Source organism: Ictidomys tridecemlineatus, chromosome 8 (genome assembly GCF_052094955.1).
Source record: "Ictidomys tridecemlineatus isolate mIctTri1 chromosome 8, mIctTri1.hap1, whole genome shotgun sequence".
Taxonomy (NCBI): domain Eukaryota; kingdom Metazoa; phylum Chordata; class Mammalia; order Rodentia; family Sciuridae; genus Ictidomys; species Ictidomys tridecemlineatus.
In genome coordinates, this window is record NC_135484.1 from 124,833,342 (window position 1) to 124,851,317 (window position 17,976).

The window sequence follows — 17,976 nt, forward strand, 5'->3', positions numbered from 1 at the left end:
TTCCCCTATCCTTTATAATCTTTTTGTTCCTGCAAAGTAACAGCATGCTTTATTTTATAACTATTGGTAATGAAGTAATGGTATTTATGTTAACCAAGTATTGAATAATGGTACCAGTTTCATTCAATATGTTGTTTCGTATAAACATTTAGGCTCTTACAGTTGAACTTTAGGTTTTGAATATAATTTGATGAGACAGTATCAGGAGGATCTGTATTTACTACTGCAAAATCTTTAAGCCAGATGTAATGGTGAGTGCCTGTAATCCTAGTGATTTGGGAGTCTAAGACAGGAGGATTGCAAGTGTGAGGCCAGCCTCAGAAACTTAGTGAGACTCTGTTTCAAATAAAATTTTAAAAATAGGTTGGGGATGTAGCTCACTGGTAAAGTGACCTGGGTTAAGTCTCCAATACTGCTCCCCACTCCACACACACACAAAGAAAAGAAACTCTCATATCTCAGCATTTAGATTGGGCTTTACATCAGAATTATTGGCTTCTTCTATGTTACAAAGAAAACTGAATTTAAAAATCTCTTATCTTTTTTCTCTATGAAATTCCAGAATTAAAAAAATATATATATTTTAATTTGTTATAATTAGTTATACCTGACAGTAGAATGCATTTTGACACATCATACATAAATGGAGAACTTTTCATTCATCTGATTGTACATGATGTACATAGTCATGTAATCATACGTGCACAAAGGGTAATGTCCTATTCATTCTACTATCATTCCTACCCCCTACCCCATCCCCTCTCTTCAGTCCCCTCTATTTTGAATTAGCATCTGCATATCAGAGAAAACATTTGACTTTTGGTTCTTTGGGATTGGCTTGAAATTCTGGAATTTTGGTAAGAAAATATCATATTTTGAATTCTGAATGTGTCCTCCCAAAAGTGTGTATTGGAAACTTAACACTTCTGTGCAACAGTGTTAGGGGATGGGAGGTAATTAAGTTATGAGGACTCTGACTTCATGCATTAATGCCTTAATTGTGGGAACATTTCCTCATAAAAGGGCAAGTTTGACCCCCTTTTGTCTCTTGTGTTTTTGCCTTCTCTATAGGGTAATGCAGCAAGAAGGCCCTTGCCAGATGCTGGCTCCTTCTCCTTCTCCTTCTTCTCCGTCTTCTCCTCCTTCTCCTCCTTCTCCTTCTTCTTTTTCATTACTGGGGATTGAACTCAAGAGTATTTTACTTCTGAGCCACATCCTTTCAACCAACTATCTTTTTATTTATTGTTTGTTTGTTTGTGGTACTGGGAATTGAACCCAAGGGATGCTTTAGCACTGTGCCACAGCCCCCATCCTTTTTAAATTTTGAGATAGGGTCTTGCTAAATTGCTGAGGCTGGCCTCGAACTAATGATCTTCATGCCTCTGTCTCCTGAGTAACTGGGATTACAGGTGTGCACCATTGTTCCTAACCTTGGTGAAGTTTTAAAATCTCAGTTACTGCACTTTTAAACTCCAGATATTCTATTTAGTCTCTCCTTTGGTTTCTTCCTTCCTCCCCACCTTTACTTAGTATCATTTAATGTATTAAAAAACAGCTTTTTAAAAAAATTCAAAATAGGAAATGTCAGTCTCAACAATACTTTTTTTTTTTTAGTAGATGGACACAATACCTTTATTTGATTTTTATGTGGTGCTGAGGATTGAACCCAGAGCCTCATGCATGCTAGGCGAGCACTCTACCACTGAGCCACAACCCCAGCCCTCAACAATATTTTTTAAAAAATTTATTTCATTGGTTCTTCTTAGTTATACGTGACAGTAGAATACATTTTGATAAATTATAAAAGCATAGGATATATGTTATTTTAATTACAACACCATATTTGTAGGTGGGCATGATGGTGGTATGCATTTAGGTATTTTCATATGTGTTCATAGGAAAATTATGCTAGATTTATTCTACTGTCTTTCCTTTCCTCATCTCCTTTCTCTTCCTTTCATTCCCCTTTGTCTAATCTATTGAACTTTTCTTCTTCCCCTTTTCCCTGCTTTATTGTGGTTTAGCTTCCACATATCAGCAAAAACATTCGATTTTTGGTTTTGGGGGATTGTCTTATTTCGATTAGCAACATATTCTCCAGATCTACCTATATATTGGCAAATGTCATAAGGTCATTCTTCTTTATGGCTGAGTAATCTTCCATTGTGTATATATAGCACAATTTCTTTGTCCATTCATCTGTTGATGGGCATCTAGATTGGTTGGTTCCATAGCTTAGCCATCAACAATACATTTAATACAATCACAGATTCCAAATGAAAAACATAAATGACTCATGATACAAGTTTTCAACCTTTCTTAGACAACACAGAAACAAAGTATTCAAGTTGTGTTTTAATAAGAGGAAAATGAAATCTAATTTCCACACAAAGATAGTTTAAAAAAATAAAACCAATGTTGAACTACTTAAAAAAATAAAACCAATGTTGAACTTCTTTAAATCCCCGCCGTATCCCATTTTTTTCCCCTATCCCACTCTTGATCTTACTCATCCAAGTTCTATGTCAGCAAATGCAACCCTCTGCCTTCACATGTCTTTCTACCCAAGATTTCAAAATAAAAAATTAAATATTAGTGGTGTTATTGAATAAAAACTACAATATGCTTAAAAAAAGCCAGCTTATTTGTTGAATGTTGAAAGAAGGGACTAAAAGTGGGTGTCACTGAAAGGGTAGTCGGGAAATGGCAGAGCTTGTTTAATTTGCTTCACTCTGATTTTTAGATCATGGGATTGTGTCCAAAGAAATTAATGATGCTAAGAAACATCCCAACCATTCATTATAAAAGGAAGACTATACCCATGTCTATGAAAAGCTTAAAATAACATGGGAAAGTATTTAAATTATAAAGTTAGAGAAAAAATAGGATACAAAAAACTGTGTATACTATATGATAGTAACTCTATCAAGATAACCAACCAACCTGGGCTAAGCTACAGCTCAGTGGTAGAGCACTTGCCTACCATGTGGGAGGCCAAGGGATTTCATCCTTAGACACAACACCTTAAACAAAACCAAACAAAACACCTACTCAACCAAAATATGCCCTATGAGAAGCTGAAATAAAATGGTTAAGTTAACCATGGTTGTATTTAAGTAGTGTATCTACAGAGAACTTTCTTTTACTTTTCTTTTTAAAGATTTTCTCCATTAGGAAGATTTTTTTTTTAAACTGTCACAAAAAGTCTGATAGAAGTATTGAATCTGAGTTAATGACTAAGTCCAGCTTATAAGAAAGGATGTGTGAACATTTATTAAACTATAGAACATTTCAGGCTTCTCCATCTACCCACTCTGGCCCAAGGATGGAGGGCTTCAGCCTCTCCCCTACCTGGGTGAAAAGTGTGACTAGGTTCTGTTGAAGAAAAATGCTGAACCAAATCCAAATGGTAATGCTATGAATTTATAGAAAGCAACAGAAAATATCAGACTTGGGAGCAATTTATTTACAATACAGGAGTGTTTTAATATTAGAATTAAACCCGAGGACAACTCTTTTTTGCTATATTGTGTACATATCAAGTTACAAAATCCAGTCCCGGTTTAGAAACTTAAACAAAACAACATTGTATTAAGAGCAGACCAAGAAAAGTGTGAAACTGAGAAAAACTGCTTCTGTAAAAATAATTTCCTTTAAGACTTTTGCTTACTCACAACTTAAGGCCTCCCACTTCTCCCCAACAGAGGCCAATCCTCTAATACTTTTTACCAAAGCATCCAATGGTTTGTCCATCCAACAAATACTTATGAACAAAATAAAAACCACCATTTCAGGACTCTAATTTAACTAAAGGCATTTTCCAAGTCACACACAGATTTATCAGCAAAGGGTGGGGCTTTACTAGCTTAAAGCACACCTTCCAACCAATCATGGCTCACCCAAAACTTTGCTTTCCCTAGGAAATACTAGGAAACCAAACTCTAAATAAATAAATAAGTAAATAAGGGTTGGGGGAATCCCAATGGTAGAACACATGCTTAGCGTGCACAATGCCGTAGATTCAACCCAAGCACCAAAAAAATAAAATAAAGGGAGAAATTTGTTCATAATGTGCTGGACACTGGAGCCTTAAACAGATGAGAAACCTGTCCCTGCCTTAAGGACATTTCAATTTTCCTAAAATGGGAGATAGAAATCAACCACAATCCATTAAGAGCAGACACCATCACATTCTGACTATTAAAAATACACTGCAATTCTCATTGATTATTTATTTAAACATCCTTACACTGAAACTTTACTGACTTACTAGAGTGCGAAAATGCAACTACTTTCTCCTGATGAGTACTTCTAAAAAGGACACTTTGTGATGTTTGCCCCTAAACATCACAATTCCTAGTGAAATTAAGAAATGGCGCATATTTTACTCCAAGAATAAGACACTTTGCAACGAGATTAAGCGACCAGTCCTATTATCTAGATCAAGTCTCATCAGTACCCTGAAAAGCTGAGTCTTAAGAATGCTAATTTCAACTATCTTCAGTCTTCTCTTCCAACTGCTGATTGGCAATGTGCTCCTGTGTCAGCAGCTCCAAGTCTCTCTGTATACTCGGTGGTCTTCCAGATCTTCACAGAGTGATCTGACGATGTCCAGTCTCCTGTAGTTCTTGACTAGGCTTCGCACCACCTGGAGGCATCGCTCTTTCAGGGTATACACTGGCAGTGTGATGTTGGCAAAAGTAGGCTGTCCCTCAACGGTGGCAGATGGCACAAATAATTCAGTTAACCAGAAGCCCACCGTGTGTTCCTACACCTCTGAAGAGCCAAATATGGTCTCGGGAGGTGTGGATGCGGAGGTGCTGCCCGGCTGCAGCGTCCCATAGGGCTGCGGCTCACCGCAGAAGTTAAGTCACACCAGCAGCACAGCCTGCGGGCTGTGGTTGCGGAAGATGCCCCGGGAAAGCTCCCGCAAATTGAACGAGCGCAGCACCGGCAGAGGTTGCCGGCCTCCATCTTCTCTGCGCCACTGGCCTCACCCGGACTGCGGCGCCCTGCTCCTTTCGGTAGCACTCTTCAGGGTTGAACAATCTGCACCCACCGCCTTGGCAGACTCTTCTGGTTCCTCACCTTCCTGGCTTCACCTTCCCAGCCTAGAGGACCGCTTGGCTGCTAAGGGATTCGCCAGCCAGAGCGGGGCAGGGCGGGGCCGTGGGTGCGTGCATGCGCGTGCGCGCGCTCCCGGCTAGGCTTGCGAGCTCTGTGCGCGTTCTCAACTGGGATTAAATGGGCGGTCCCTGGAATGGCTGGCTCCCTGTTATAGTCTTTATAATAAAATTTTTTATTTGCTGAGTTTTTGATGTTATCTCTTTACTTCTTTGCATATATATATATTTAGTTTTAGGTGGAGGCCATATCTGTATTTTACATTTATGTGGTGCTGAGGATCAAACCCAGTTCCTCATGCATGCTAGGTGAGTACTCTACCACTGAGCCACAACCCCAGCCCCTGATGTTATGCCAGATTCGTAGGACCCTAATAGACCTCCAGGAGCCAAATCCTATGCAAGCACACAAGAGTCTTTATTGCAAGCTAGAGCCTGGACTCACAACTGTTCCCATGCAGTGGTCCTAGGGAGTGAGTCCTGGTCCTTTGTTCAGTGAGATTTTATAGGTTTTGGGGGGAGATACTCTATGCCTCACTACATCACACAGCAAATTATTTCATACTGCGGGAAAATCAAATATTGATTAGCACATTCAATGGCGGGAACAAGACGGGTAGGGGTGATTGGTTAGTACAAGAAGGTGATTCTTTTGAACTGATTGGTTTAGGCCATGAGGGGTGTACGTGCTAAACTACATGGTTTCCCAACTTGTTATCAACCACCATAAACTATTTGGGGGTCATCTGGCATTCCAGGTATTCGCCCTGTCTCATACTGATTGGAGGTTGCTAGGTGGGTTGCTATGGGTCCTCACCTAGCCTAACTGAGTCAGGGACACCTGGCGCCTCAGACCTCTCCTGTTATTTGCAGACAAACAACTCAGTAGAGTGGGTATGTGCTTAGGAGTGCTCTGTGGGTTTTTCCAAGGACAAGGGTCACGCCCCCTTCCTTAGGACAGGCCTTGAGGTAGAAGCTGCTGTTATTTATTTTTAAAAATAGAGTCACATTAGTTTCTCACTACAAGTATATTTAATAAGTGCTTTTGAAATATTTTTGTCCAACATCTGGGATCTCCAGAAACAGGTTTTATTGACTGTCCCCTCCCATGTATGTGTCACATTTTCATATTTCTTTGCTTGTTTCATATTTTTTGTTGTTAATGTTAGTGGCACCCCTTTCTCCACAGAAAATCTTAACTGGATTCCTCCAGAAATCTTCACCATGGCTGATTTTAGGACTGTCAACAAAAGAGTCTCTACAAAAGTTCAATGTAGATAAACTTCCTATTTTTGTGTTGCTCTATTTTACTTGGCTACTGGCCTGGAAGAAATTGGCACTCCAGGTGCTGAACACCCCTTACTAGTTTTTCCACAAATATGTATCCAGTATAGTAGTTTGTAGAAATGTGTAAACAAGGCCTCTAGCCTTGAGCTGGAGCTTCACAGAGAAGTCTACTTCTTTTTTAAAAAAATTTTTTAAATTGATTTTTAATAAAACAAATGACAGCGGAATACATTACAATTCTTATTACACATATACAGCACAAATTTTCATATCTCTGGTTGTATATAAAGTATGTTCACACCAATTTGTGTCTTCATACATGTACTTTGGATAATGATGTCCATCACATTCCACCATCCTGGCTAACCCACTGCCTCCTCCCTTCCCCTCCCACCCCTCTGCCCTATCTAGAGTTCCTCTATTCCTCCCATGCTCCCCCTCCCTACCCCACTATGAATCAGCCTCCTTATATCAAAGAATATAAAGAACTCAAAAATCTAAGCAAATAATAATAATAATAATAATAATAATAACCCAATCAACAAATGGGCCAAGGACCTGAACAGACACTTCTCAGAAGAGGATATACAATCAATAAACAAATATACAAAAAAATGTTCATCATCTCTAGCAATTACAGAAATTCATCAAAACTACTCTAAGATATCATCTCACTCCAGCCAGAATGGCAGTTATTATGAAGACAAACAACAGTAAGTGTTGGCAAGGATGTGGGGGAAAAGGTACACTCATACATTGCTGGTGGGACTGCAAATTGGTGCAGCCAATATGGAAAGCAATATGGAGATTCCTTGGAAAACTGGAAAAGGAACCACCATTTGACCCACCTACCCCTCTCCGCATTCTATACCCAAGGACTTAAAAACAGCATACTACAGGGACACAGCCGCATCAATGTTTATAGCAGCGCAATTCACAATAGCTAAACTGTGGAACTAACCTAGATGCCCTTCAGTAGATGAATGGATTAAAAAATGTGGCATATATACACAAAGAAATATTACTCAGCAATAAAAGAGATGTCTACCTCTCCAAGATAAGAGAAGTTACTAATTGGGCTCCATGATAATAGCTGGTAGGGTGAGGAAAGAAAGGGGAGAAGAAGCTGTCCCCTTCTTAGGTGTTATCCTTGAAGGGTTAACTTGCCCAAAACAGTGAAAGAAAAATTTGCTTTTATGTGAACTTCTGCAGATTGTGAACTTCTGAGCCCCTCCCCTTACATATTGGGTATAAAATTCTGAAAATACCTTAACTTGGGGTTCAGGGGATTATTTGATTACAGCAAAAGCTTTGCCTTCTGAATCTGGCTGGAATGCTTTGCCTTGTCTGTCCCTACAACATTAAAATTGGACACTTTAGATAAAACTATTGTATCAGCTCTAAATTATAATCATCCTATATCTAAGAGATAGAAACTGTTGCTACTTGTGTTTGTTTAATTACTTTTGTGGACAAGTTCTATGAAATATGTTTCCCTTGTTGTGTGTACATTTACATAATCATTAGTGATTAGTCATCTTTTAAAAGAAATTCCATCATTTTATTTTTTGGTGCTTGGATTGAATCTCTAGCATTGTGTGTGGTGAGCTGTTTCTGTGGACCATAGCCGCCATTACAATATGGCGCTGGCTGCCACTGTGGTCAGTGATAAACAACTCCTTATTAGGGAGAGTTGGCGCGTTTTGAGATAACACCCTATGAGAAAGATCCACGTGGCAGCTTTGCATTGGGGCTTAGGATGCTTTATTAAGGCTAGGAGGCACGAGTAGAGGAGGAGAAGCTTGAAGATACATTTTGAATAAAGGCCTGAATAAACTGCTGAAAGAAGAATCCTGTGTTGCATCTCCTTTGCCGGCCGGGGGTCTCGACAATTGTGCATGCTAAGCATGTGTTCTACCATTGAACTACCCCCACCTTATTTATTTATTTATTTTTAGTTTGGTTTCCTGGTATTCCCCTAGGGAAAGCAAAGTTTTTGGTCTGTTGTGATTGGCTGGAAAGTGTGCTTTAAGCCTGTAAAGACCCACCCTTTACTGATAAATCTGCATGTGACTTGGAAAATGCCTTTGGTTAAATTAGTGTCCTGAAATGGTGGTTTTTATTTTGTTCACATATACTGGTGACTTTTAGGGAGAGAATTTGCCATGCTTTTCATTCAACCAATCTGTTTTCACTGAATTTTAACTCCAACCCTCAGTAAATAAGAATTCAAAGTAGTTTTGGATTGAATTTGATTTGTATTTCTAAAGCATTATTCATTCTCAAAGCACTTTAAGAAATTTTTTTGTGGGGCTTTACTCAAAGAAGGGAGCCACCCATCAGCTTGGGGCAACATGTGAGTTTCATGGACTTCTGGGCCATTTGTTCCATCTTCTTAACCTATCACAATCCCTAGTTCTGGGAAAAAGAAAAAAAAAAACACAAAACCTAATTCTGCACTTTTGTCTGGCCTCTGATTTTGTTAAAAAGCAAATAAGGTAAAAATATTTTGTCTTTGCTCAGTGTGGTAGTGCCCACCTGTAATCCTAGCAGCTCATGAGATTTAGGCAGGAAGATCACAAGTTCAAAGCCAACCTCAGCAATTTAGTGAGGCCCCAAGGAACTCAGTAAGACCCAGTCTCTAAATAAAATACAAAAAAGGGCTGGGGATGTGACTCAGTGGTTAAGTGCCCCTGGGTTCAATCTCTGGTATTAAAAAAAAAATTCTGTCTTTGAGAGAAGTTATGACAAGAACAAGAGCATCCTCTCTAACATGGACATTAGGAAGCAAAAATGTCAGGCTCCAAGAAGAAATCCTTCCCATATTTGGGAATGGGGACACTCAGGGAGTCTGGAATAGTTCTTTCCTTAGTTTCAGTTAAGGAGGGAAGAGAAAGAAGTCTATAGTCCAAATTTGTTGTTCAAATTCTTTGAAAGGGCATCATTTCTCTGAATCCACATCCTCTCTAGGTAGGAAATTTCCTGAATTAGTTTTTCCATGCAGGATCCCAGGCTTCCTTGTGCAATTACTCCTCAGTGGAAATCTCCAAATCGTGTATGTGATTTTTTTGTTATCATCCAGAGTCTGAGAGTATGGCTCAGTAGTAAATTGCTTTTCTAGAATATGTAAAGCCCTGGGTTCAATCCCCAGTCCCCCCCCCCTCTCTCTCTCACACACACACACACACACACACACACACAATCAACCAACCAAACAAAACCCCAGAACCTGAGGATGTGGAGGTTTGACTGTGCCTATTGTGCCAGGTACTGTGCCAGACACTAGAATATAAAAGTGTATGAGACATAAGTCCTGATCTTCAATTCCTTACTATTGACTGGGGTGGTAGATAATAAAAGGTGATTTATTTTTTATTTTTATTTTCTTTTAATTTTTATTTTTTCATGGTAGAGGGGAATTGCAAGGGGGGATTTTTTTTTTTTCCAGAAAAGGCTAGAGGTGACAGAGAGCTTGGTGTGGTTCAAGGACTTGCAGGTAGTTTCACAAAATTGCAGGATTCTAAGTGGTTCAGTCATGGGAGATTGGAATCGTAAAGTTAGGAAAGCAGGAGCCTGATCTAAGAGTTTGGGTTCTATGTTTAATAACATGGAATCCATTTATTATTTTTGGCTAAGAGAGTACTATGGACAAGTTTGTATGTTGGAGTGATTTCTCTGGTGGCAGTATGGATAATAAGAATTGGGCAAAACAAGAGGAAAGAAGGCAGTTAGTAGTCATTCATATCAATTAAATATTTCTGGTCCTTTCCTGGCACATGGTTGGCTTATTTGCCCTTGAAATTAGATGTGGCCACAAGATTTGCTTGGGTAAATGACAAGTGGTTGGACTGTTTTCCACTTCTGGATGGAAGGTTTAAGTGTCAGTTTACCATTTGTCACACTTACTCTTTCCTTCTGCCCTAAAAACTAGCAATATTCAAAATAGAATCGGAGGGACACGGTGCTCCGGGGGACAGGCTGAACCTCTGGCTAGGCTGCCTGCTCTGCCACGCCGCCCGCCCGGGGATCTGATCAAGGGAGTAGAAGCTGGAGCAGCCCCTGCTCCCGCCCCAGGAGGCACAGAGAGCTGGTGCCTCAGAGAATAGCTTTCTTGCTGGCCACTTACGGAGGATTCAGGATTTGTTCCTAGTGTCCAAGACTTTGACAAGAAAATAACATAGGCAGATGCTTACCTACAAATCTTGATAGAACAACTAAAGCTTTTTGATGACAAGCTTCAAAACTGTGAAGATGATGAACAGAGAAAGAAAATTGAAACTCTCAAAGAAACAACAAATAGCATGGTAGAATCTATGCATTGTGTTGCTGCAAATTTGCTAAAAGTACTGTTAATCCTGTAGATGCACTATATCAACCCAGTCCCTTGGAACCTGTAATCAGCACAGTATCTTCCCAGACTGTCTTACCTCCAGAACCAGCTCAGTTCTGTAAATCAGAGCAGCGTCTGTCTTCCTTACCCGTTGGACCTGAATTAGCTATCTTGGGACCTCATCACACTCCAACACCCAATAGTACAGGCAGTCGACATTCACCACATAGTAGCAGTCTAACTTCTCCATGTCACGTCACCTTGTCTCCAAATACAATCCCAGAGTTTTCTAACTGTAGCAGTGAAGATGAATTCTATGATGCTGATGAATTCTATCAGAGTGGCTCATCCCCAAAACGGTTAATATATTCTTCTGGTTCTGCCTCAGTCTTGACACATAGCAGTTCGTGAAATAGCCTAAAGCACCCAGAAACCACAGAATCACTGAATTCTTGCATGTCCAATGGTACAAGTGATGCTGACCTTTTTGATTCACATGACTGATAGAGACCATGATGGGGAGGCAGGATCAGTGGAAGAGCACAAGAGTGTTATCATGCACTTCTTGTCACAAGTTAGGCTCGGAATGGATCTTACTAAGGTAGTTCTTCCAACATTTATTCTTGAAAGAAGATCTCTTTTAGAAATGTATGCAGACTTTTTTTGCACATCCAGACCTGTTTGTGAGCATTAGTGACCAGAAAGATCCCAGGGATCGAATGGTTCAGGATGTGAAATGGTACCTCTCTGCCTTTCATGCAGGAAGGAAAGGATCAGTTGCCAAAAAGCTATACAACCCCATTTTGGGTGAGATCTTTCAGTATCACTGGACATTACCAAATGACACTGAAGAGAACACAGAGCTAGTTTCAGAAGGACTGGTTCCCTAGGTTTCCAAAAACAGTGTAACAAAAGTGGCTGAGCAGGTTTCCTATCATCCACCCATTTCAGCCTTTTATGCTGACTGTTTTAATAAGAAAATCCAATTCAATGCTCATATCTGGACTAAATCAAAATTCCTTGGGATTTCAATTGGGGTGCATAACATAGGGCAAGGCTGTGTCTCATGTCTAGACTATGATGAGCATTACATTCTCATATTCCCCAATGGTTATGGAAGGTCTATCCTCACAGTGCCCTGGGTGGAACTAGGAGGAGAATGCAATATTAATTGTTCCAAAACTGGTTATAGTGCAAATATCATCTTCCACACTAAACCTTTCTATGGAGGCAAGAAATACAGAATTACTGCTGAGTTTTTTTCTCCAAATGACAAGAAGTCTTTTTGCTCAATTGAAGGGGAATGGAATGGTGTAATGTATGCAAAATATGAAACAGGGGAAAATACAGTCTTTGTAGATACCAAGAAGTTGCCTATAATCAAGAAAAAAGTGAGGAAGTTGGAAGATCAGAATATGAGTCCCACTGACTTTGGAAGGATGTCACTTTCAATTTAAAAATCAGAGACATTGATGCAGCAACTGAAGCAAAGCACAGACTTGAAGAAAGACAAAGAGCAGAAGCCCGAGAAAGGAAAGAGAAGGAAATTCAGTGGGAGACTAAGTTATTCCATGAATGCTGGGTTTATGATGAACCATTACTGAAACGTCTTGGTGCTGTGAAGCATTAGGCTGGGAAACAAAAGTTTATACCCAATGACCAGGGCAAGTTGTCCAAATTAAGCAACAATCTTTCTTTGGAAGAACCTATTACTCCCTTCTTATTGCAGTGGTTCCTATCTCAGGGATACTGAACTTTCTGATGCAGATGAACAATTAAAGCTGGAAAAGCTTCCCTTTCTCTATGGCAGTTAAGAATTTGACTTCAGTCCTGAGAAAATTTTAAATTTTGAAACAAGATGTCAGCTCCCGTTCCAGACCCCATGCTTTGAAATTTTTCACACCCTGTACTTTTGTTCTGCTGTTAAGACATGACATACAGACTCTTATTTCCTCTTTCATGTAATCTCTTGGGTTCTATATATACAAATATATACACACAAAAATATACCTGGTGGAAGATTTTTCATAAATCTTCCATCTATTGTAAATATTGGTTTCTCAGAATTGTTTTAGAATATTAGTACAATGTATTAAAATCAAGTGTTAGGAAATTTCATGGTTTCACTTATGATAACTTTTATTTTGGAAATGAACTATTATTAAATTGTATCTAAACCTGGAAAAAAAACGGAGGCTATTCTGTCAGTTTACATTCTTGAAAAAGAGTGACATGGCAAAAATTCTGGATAGATGGTAATAGGCATGTGCCAACAGCAAGAGATAAACCTTTTTCTTGTCACTAAGATTTTGATTTGGTTATCACAGCATAATCTATCTGCATGGCATTACTCATTGATATGCTAGTGATGAAGCTATTATAGTAAAAATGAGCAACACTCAGACCTCAAGTAAGTTAGAAACAGTGAAATGGAGAGAAGTAGATGGATGTAAGAACTGATGAGATAAAATTGACTGGATGTGATGAATGGGATGCAGGAGAAGAAATAGGTTCACATGAAAAAAGATAACAGTTCTAAGTGGAGATGTCAAGTGGGTAGCTGAACTTATAAGGGTGCTACTCAAGAGAGATACATCTGGACTATCTGAATAACAGGACTGACATCAAAATGGTGTGAGCTACTGAGGGAAAAAGGCAAATGGGAAGTGGAAAGAGGTGAGCATGGTTCTATTTTAGACAGGTTCTCTATTCTCCATTCCATTCTTGTGAGGCTTTGATAAGTATGAGTGTAGACAGGCATTGAAAAGGAAATAGGATTTCATAGAAAATGGGGCTTATACTGCTGTTCTTTTTCTTTCTTCCAAAGCTCGCTCTCCATTCATGTTCTATCAAAATACTTTATCACCTACAATCTGAATTTGTGTTTATGTCTGGCTGTTGCAGGCTGGTCAGAAGCCCAGAATTCCACTGGAAGATGAATTCAAAACAGATATTATCCACTGTGTAACAGTTGAAGACAGATCCAGGGTCATTGTCATGCAAAGAGATTGAGAATAGAAGAAAATCAACTCTAAAAATGGGGTCAGTGTTGTGATCCTTGGAAAGCTAGATGGTCAGGAAAATGCTAGGGCTGAAGTAGTGGAACTTTCTGCCTGATAACCCATTTTGATGTAAATTCTAAGTTGCTGGTACATTTGATAATGTTGTAAAAGCAACAACATATACTTGGAAAGTCATTGGATTAAATATCTCAGTTAAGTTCTAAAATATTGCTATATATTCTTGGGTGAAATCATGAAATTCTCAGAGCTTCAACTTCCCCATTAATCTTCCTCAAGTAAGGGAAAATAAATAAATTCCTGATGAAGAAGGAAAGAAGACATGGTAGGAATTAGAAGTGATGATGACAAGACAATTAGAACAGAATGGAGAAATCTATAATGGAGATGAAAACAATTAAAAATGGAATGAAAAAGAAACAAACATATAGAGATTAGATATTAAGAATTGTAGGTATTAAGAACTATGTAATGTTTTGAACGACCAACAATTAAAAAAAAACCTGAAAAAAATATTAAAATACAAAGTATATAAAAGAAAAAAAAAGAATTGTAGGTATGAACATGTTTTTCAGTTTCAGATATGAATTAAAGGTACTTATCTTTTCTTATCTGACTCTTTAGTTTCCCATTTTTTCTTTTTTGCATCAGTCTCTCAATCTCTCTCTCTCTCTCTCTCTCTCTCTCTCTCTCTCTCTCTCTCTCTCTGTCTCTCTCTGTCTCATACACACACACTCACACACACATGTACACTATGATCCACTGTAATGGTGTGGAAGGGTATAAGGAAAGAAGTGAACTTGGAGCTCAAACTTGTTTGCAAAAGCATGAAAAATGTTTCTTAATTCATAAAACATGAAAAATGCTTCTTAATTCAGAAAGTAGATTAAGTAGTATTTGGGGCATAAGGATATTTGGGCTGCAGTTAGACAGAAATAACTAAGATAATGTGCAAAGTTTCCAGAATGCTGGACTGGTTCTTCTACACACTCACTGGACATGACAAATGGAGAGAGATGATACAGAAATGGGCATGGCAGAGTTAGGGAATCTGTAGAAGTGAGGGCAGTAAAGACAGGATGGAGAAGAAAGGAAATACTTATCACCAATAGGAATGATCATGTTTGAATTTAAGATGTTTTGTGTAGATATACATCTTAACTGGGCCTCCATCTCTCTTTTAGATACCACACAGTGACACTGACCCTCTGCAGGGGCCTAGGTGTGTGGCCTAGGGAATTGAACATTAAAAAAATAAATAAATTATGAAGAAACTTTTCTTTCCCTTCATTTCTCCCTGAAATCCCCTTCTTTCCCCAGCAACCTCCTGAGTGCCCTCTTTATTTCCTCATCCTCAGGGTGTCTGTGAGAAGTTAAAGTGAAGCAGTGCCCAAGAAAGAGGCCAAAGAATTTGCCCTTCTCTCAGGCATAGGGATTACTGGACTAGAGGTCGACAGCAATGATTGAGCTATAGAAGACAATGATAACCATGAGATGAGAGGATTAGGTCCCTAAAGCCAATACTCTTTCTGCATCCCTTACTTATTCTCCTGGAAACTTATGATCTCCCTCTATGCTATATGTTATTTCTCAATCTTTTCCACTTATATCATTCTTTGACTTCCTTTGTGTTTCTTTTTTTGGGGGGGAGGTGTTATGGGAGGATGTGCCGGGGATTGAACTCAGGGGTTCTCAACCACTAGCCACATCCCCAGCCCTTTTTTTTTTTTTTTTTTTTTGTGGTGTGGGTACCAGGGATTGAATTTAGGGGCACTCGACCACTGAGGCACATCCCCAGCCCTATTTTGTATTTTATATAGAAACAGGGTTTCACTGAGTTGCTTAGTGCCCTGCTGTTGCTGAGGCTGGCTTTAAACTCACCATCCTCTTGTCTCACCTTTCCGAGCCACTGGGATCACAGGTGTGTGCCATTGCACCCTGCCTTTGTTTTTGTCTTATTCTGTGTTTCAGAATATCTCTTTTTTTTTCCTGTTTTTTTTTTGTACAGGGATGGAACCCAGGGGTGCTTTACATCTGAAATACATCCCCAGTACCTTTTATTTTTTATTTAGAAAAGTCTTGCTAAATTGCCGATGCTAGCCTTAAACTGCAATCCTTCTGCCTTAGGCCTCCAAATCCCTGGGATTACAGATGAGTTGCTGGAATTATAGGCATGTGCCACTGCACCGCGCTAAAACATCTTTTTCTCATGTCCTCTTTCTCCTGATGTTTTTTCTGAGATACCAGCAAAAGTTGAGTATTATTTTACTTTTTTTCCCATTTGTTCTTTATTCATGGATGCATTTGTTTCTTTATTGAAGACTTAGCCATGTACAAGGTGCCGTGGGGAATGAGATTCCTGTTCTGTGCTACAACCCAATAGTGATAACCACATTATTATTTGATCAGTTATAATGTATTGAGTGCTTTCTATGCACCAGGGCTCACTGTAAACATTGTGCTAAACTTTTCCTGAATGTCTGGTTATCTAACAACCTGCAAAGTAATTAGTATTATCCTCTCTTTATAGAAGAAGAAATAATCTCAGGAAGGTTGAATAACTTGTCCAAGTTTTTTTCAGCCAATAAAGGCCAGAACCTGGATTCTAAGCCAGTTTAATTTTAAATATGATGGTCCTGGTGGCTTCACCATTGAAGACATGCAGAAACAGATAGGCTGTAGAAGAAGAAAAAATAGATTTTTAAACTGGTCAGGAAACATGTTTAATCAAAGAAACAGATAAATGCAGAATATTTAGTCATTTATTTTTCCCACTTTTTTGGTGCATTAAGGTTGTACATAATGGTGGGATTTATTGTTACATACTTATATACACACACAATATAACACTATAATTTGGCCAATATTATTCCCCAGTATTTCTCCTCTTCCTTCTCTTCTCCATCCCCCTGTTCTGTTTCTTCTAGTCTAAGTGATTTCCCTTTGATTTTCATGAGATCCACCCCCACACCTTTCTTTTCCCTTTTCCTCTCTACCTTCCACATATAAAACACGACTCTTGACCTTCTGAGTTTGACTTATTTTGCTTAAAATAATTGTTATCAAGTTCTAGCCATTTTTCTGCAAATGACATAATTTTATTTTTCTTTATGGCAAAATAAAATTCCACTATGTATATGTATCACATTTTCTTTATCCTTTCATCCATTGATGGACACCTAAGCTGATTCCACAGTTAGGCTATTGTGAATTATGTTGCTGTAGACATGATATGCATGGTGAAATGACTTTAGTTCTTCAGAATAAATACTGAGAGATAGTATAGCTAGGTCATATGGTGATTCCTTTTCTATTGTTTTGAGGAACATCCATACTGATTTCCATATTAGTTGTACTAAGTTACAGTCTCACCAATAGTGTGAAAGTGTTCCTTTTTCCCACATATTCTCCAGAATTTATTATTGTTGGCATTCTTGATAACTGCTGTTCTGACTGGTGTGAGATGAAATCTCAGTGTAGTTTTGATTTGCATTTTCCTAATTGCTAATGTCATTGAAAATTTTTTCCATGTGTTTATTGGCCACTTGCATTTTGTATTTGAGAAGTATTTGTTTAATTCATTTGCTCACTTATTGTTTTTTTTGTGGGCTTTTTTGTTAAGTTTTTTTGAGGTTTTTGTATATTCTAGATATTAATAACAGAAGAGTAGCTTGCAAAGATTTTTCTCCCATTCTTTAGGCTCTTTCTTCAAATTCTTAACTGTTTCCTTTGCTGTGCAGAAGCTTTTTAATTTGATGCCATTCTACTTATTAACCCTTGGCATTATTTACTGAGCTTTAGGGGTCCTATTGAGAGAGTCATTGCCTGTGCCTTATATACTGGAGTATTGGCCCTACATTTTCTTCTAGGAGTTGCATAGTTTCTGGTCCAATTCTTAGGCCTTTGATCCATTTTGAGTTGTTTTTTTGTGCAGGGTGAGAGATAAGAGTCTAGTCTCATTCTTCTACATATGGACGGTCAGTTTCCACAGCACTGTTTGTTAAAAAGGCTGTCTTTTCTCCAATATGTTTTTGGCACCTTTGTCAAGGATCAGATGACTGGAGATGTGTGGGTGTGTCTTTTATTCTGTATCATTGTTTTATGTGTTTTGTTTTAATGCCCCTAACATACTTGTTTTGTTACTATAACTCTGTATTATAATTTGAAGTCAGTTATTGTGATGCTTCCAGAATTATTATTATTATTATTATTATTA

The 17,976-nt window shown here is 38.6% G+C and overlaps 2 pseudogenes; one reads left to right on the forward strand and one right to left on the reverse strand.

The window, feature by feature from the left end:
- Positions 1–3,407: 3,407 nt before the first annotated feature.
- Positions 3,408–7,274, reverse strand: LOC110599519 (von Hippel-Lindau disease tumor suppressor pseudogene; annotated as a pseudogene).
- A 776-nt stretch (positions 7,275–8,050) lies between these two features.
- On the forward strand, positions 8,051–12,414 carry LOC101957295 (oxysterol-binding protein-related protein 9 pseudogene; annotated as a pseudogene).
- Positions 12,415–17,976: the final 5,562 nt, after the last annotated feature.